Here is a 4,567-nt window from a genome sequence, read left to right as displayed (position 1 = left end):
CGGACCTCAACGTCGGCACCGCTCCTCCGTTACCCAATCCCCACGCGCTATCCCCACGATCCGGTTCCGCTCAGCGCGTGTTTCCACTCTCCGACCAATCACACCGCGCTGCTACCCGATCACTCCCTCTGGGCGCGTCACCGGCACACAGCCAATCAGCAGCACTACCCCCACCCGCGCACTGACGCCTGCTCCTCCCCGTCAGCGCGCGTCACCACACACACACCCGTACATACGCGCTGGCACACGACATATACACCCAGCGCGTATCACCACTACACTTGTATAAAAGAAACCTGTTCACAGAAGCAATCAATCAATCAGATTCAAAACTCTCCACCATGGCTAAGACCAAAGAGCTCTCCAAGGATATCAGGGACAAGATTGTAGATCTACACAGGTCTGGAATGGGCTACAAGATCATCGCCAAGCAGCTTGGTGAGAAGGTGACAACAGTTGGTGCGATTATTCGCAAATGGAAGAAACACAAAAGAACTGTGAATCTCCCTCGGCCTGGGGCTCCATGCAAGATCTCATCTCGTGGAGTTGCAATGATCATGAGAACGGTGAGGAATCAGCCCAGAACTACACGGGAGGATATTGTCAATGATCTCAAGGCAGTTGGGACCATAGTCACAAAGAAAACAGTTGATAACACACTACGCCGTGAAGGACTGAAATCCTGCAGTGCCCGCAAGGTCCCCCTGCTCAAGAAAGCACATATACATGCCCGTCTGAAGTTTGCCAATGAACATCTGAATGATTCAGAGGACAACTGGGTGAAAGTGTTGTGGTCATATGAGACCAAAATGGAGCTCTTTGGCATCAATTCAACTCGCCGTGTTTGGAGGAGGAGGAATGATGCCTATGACCCCAAGAACACCATCCCCACCGTCAAACATGGAGGTGGAAACATTCTTTGGGGGTGTTTTTCTGCTACGGGGACAGGACAACTTCACCGCATCAAAGGGACGATGGACGGGGCCATGTACCGTCAAATCTTGGGTGAGAACCTCCTTCCCTCAGCCAGGGCATTGAAAATGGGTCGTGGATGGGTATTCCAGCATGACAATGACCCAAAACACACGGCCAAGGCAACAAAGGAGTGGTTCAAGAAGAAGCACATTAAGGTCCTGGAGTGGCCTAGCCAGTCTCCAGACCTTAATCCCATAGAAAATCTGTGGAGGGAGCTGAAGATTCGAGTTGCCAAACGTTAGCCTCAAAACCTTAATGACTTGGAGAAAATCTGCAAAGAGTAGTGGGACAAAATCCCTCCTGAGATGTGTGCAAACCTGGTGGCCAACTACAAGAAACGTCTGACCTCTGTGATTGCCAACAAGGGGTTTCCCACCAAGTACTAAATCATGTTTTGCAGAGGGGTCAAATACGTATTTCCTTCATTAAAATGCAAATCAACTGATAACATTTTTGACATGCGTTTTTCTGGATTTTTTTGTTGTTATTCTGTCTCTCACTGTTCAAATAAACCTACCATTAAAATTATAGACTGATCATTTCTTTGTCAGTGGGCAAACGTACAAAATGAGCAGGGGATCAAATACTTTTCCCCTCACTGTATATTGACAGGATACAGGATAATTTCAACAATATTTTTTATAAATTGAAGTTTATTGCAATATGGTTATGGGCCAATATGCACCATCAGCTCTGAGTGAAGAAACAACAGATTTTGTAACGCGGCTGTCTTCTGATGCATTCTGAAAACATGGTATGAAAAATGTAACTTTTTTTTACAAATTTTACTAAGCACAATTTTGATACATAACCGTATAATCAAATGTGAGCAAGTTCATGCAACTTCAAGTACTCTTTATATTACGCTTATTATTTCATGCTTTGATGTTTCTAATACGTTTCTCGTGTTTTCTACCTTGTAATTTTATGTTCTCATTTGTTCAAAGCATTATTTTATTGTTAGTCAATATTGAATTATGCTGTGAATCGCATAAATGGGAATTTAATGTTCCCTATTGAAAATTATGACGTTATATCGTAGGTATGTTAGAACTCCATGTAGGGGTTGTGCAAAGTCATCATGCTATATGACATGCTGATGGTTATCCGCAAGCATGCTGGTGATGCAACATTTAGATGGCCTTCTTTGAAGTTATATCCTTTGTCCAGAAAAGTCTCAGGCTCACTTGGGATGTTATCCACTTTCAAACTAACGAGTGTTTTTGCATGACAGTAAATGAGAGTACCTGAGGGGCTAAAATCGTGCCGAAGAGAGTATGACAATGCATGGTGCTATAAATGCAGCGTTTTTAAATAAATGTGGTAATGTGAGATGGCCACTAATGGTCCATGTCTTGCAATCTCTTTCGTGGCACAGATCCAACATGACTTTCTTTAGAAAGTCAGAGTGGTGTACACAAACAACTGCTGCGAAATATGCTCGCATGCATTTAATTTACATCCAATATGCATGCATTTGATTTATATCGATGTCTCACAAGCCGCAGTGGGGTTACAATGTTTAGTTCTTAGAAGCTTGAGACAACCCATATTTGGTATAACTTGAATCGTCTCCATGGGCTCCCTTGAAAAATCGACATTTTGCCTTGATGTGTGCTTGTTCCCCCAAACTTCAAATGATTCTTAGAAGCATGTTAAGTCCCCAAGCTATAAACATATTTTTTGCCACAAAGATTGTTTTTCTAAGTGATAACAAATATGTAAAAAATTGAGCAATACAGTATCCTGTTTCCAACTATGTCAATATCTGTTTTGCGGTCCATTGTGGTTCATTGCCGAAAATGTTAACTCATTTTTTCAGCTGTGAGACAACTGTTCATGACAGGGCAGGATAGGTAGGGCGATACCATTGCCTCGTGGTAGCGCATTCACTGCTTTTTGTCGAGATTCATGGTTCGAATCAAGCAGCCGTCCTAATTATTTCTGCGAGTGTAAAATCTATAATGTGCCATATGCTTTCTTGTAAACATTAAAGATCTCCTGACATAATTAGAAAGAGTAGGTCATTGCGTGCCATAGTTAGGGTCCAAATTTGCCGAACTGGAAAATTGCCTGTAAATTTCTCAATTGGGATTATATAGAGAGATTATCACCTCCGACTCGCAGACTGATGCACCAGGGTCATTCAAATGAGCTTATCTGTTCTCACCTGGCGAAACAAAATACACTTGACAACCAGATGCATAGCATGGTTAATGTAATAAAGTAACGTATAATTTTTCAAGCGTAATTCGTGAAAATTGCATCTCACAACGCTGTACAATTTGCAAAACGTGCCGCTTTCAAACGGAGGCATGGGAAACCACATACAAGCCAGAATAGAGCCAGAATCGGTGCCAACAATTACCCAAGCTATGCGGTCTACCCAAATAATCCCGATGGGTTAGGAAATTTGAACTATGACGCCGGCACACAATGAACTACAATCGTGAAAGGCGGCACGGGTCCTTCAACTTCCACTGTGAAAGCAGATGCAACGTAATATTTTTTTACGTTTTTCTTACCTACAGTATTAATCAGAGAGGCTGCTGGATTTGAAGCTTGAACCTTTGTAAAAAGCGTCGAGTGCACTTCCATTCGGCAATGTCTCCCGCCTCGTGGTTGGCATAGGTCTTGGTGCAAGGGATGAAATCGGAGGCCCTGTCCAATTCCGCCACCCTCCTCCCCTCTTTATAGTCGGGTGGCTGGTAAAAATACTTAAACCACATAATTTTTACGCACTGGTGTAAAATGGCAAATCCATACATTTTGGACCTCTGGAACATGTACCAAAGGGTTTACGGAGATTTTTTTACAACCCTCTACCTAGACTCTTAATGTGTGTAGAGAGGACGAATTACAATTCATACGAGTCAGAGGAGCTTTTTGGTATAGGTATCTTTTGTCGATAAAACGCCACACAACACCCATTGTTTAGAAATCTTTATTCAAATACTACATTATGTCCAGAAACTGCATTTATAAGCTATTTTAGGTACATGCACTGGTTTGTAAATGATTTCATGAAGCAAAATGAGTAAATCCATTAAGTATATTAAATCTATGAAATCTATGGGATACAATTCGCGGCATACAAATCGCTGTATATAGCAGTGTGCAACTATTGTAATTATAATAATGTTTTACCTGTTGCCATGATTATATAGCTGACATTATCATGTCTAGCCTACTTCATTTCGCCCCACCTGATTTTGTTAGTCGTAGTTACATGATAAAATAATCAGTTTGTGGTTAACAACACCGTCACTGTATAAATTCGTGTTCTGTCACATCAAATATGTCGTTTTCACATGTTAGATGTAGCATGCACAATTATTTCACGGTTAATTCGCCATAATGTGGTTACGTAACTTTCAGAGCGTTTTAAACAAGAATATACATTGTTACCAGCTTTCTGTTGCCTTGATCAAAATACTCTTCGAAAAAAGGTTGATTCAGATTAGATTAAACAAGCTTGTGTTAATATTTCAAGAAACATTATGATGTAAATATCAATGATCCAGTATGTGTTAAGACGGTAATGACCATCTTGATGGTACAGTTCATCAGCCACAAGAATGTCCTTCCAAGT

The sequence above is a fragment of the Lampetra fluviatilis genome, chromosome 23 (genome assembly GCF_964198595.1).
Source record: "Lampetra fluviatilis chromosome 23, kcLamFluv1.1, whole genome shotgun sequence".
In the NCBI taxonomy this organism is placed as follows: Eukaryota; Metazoa; Chordata; class Hyperoartia; order Petromyzontiformes; family Petromyzontidae; genus Lampetra; species Lampetra fluviatilis.
This window is presented reverse-complemented; position numbering follows the sequence as displayed.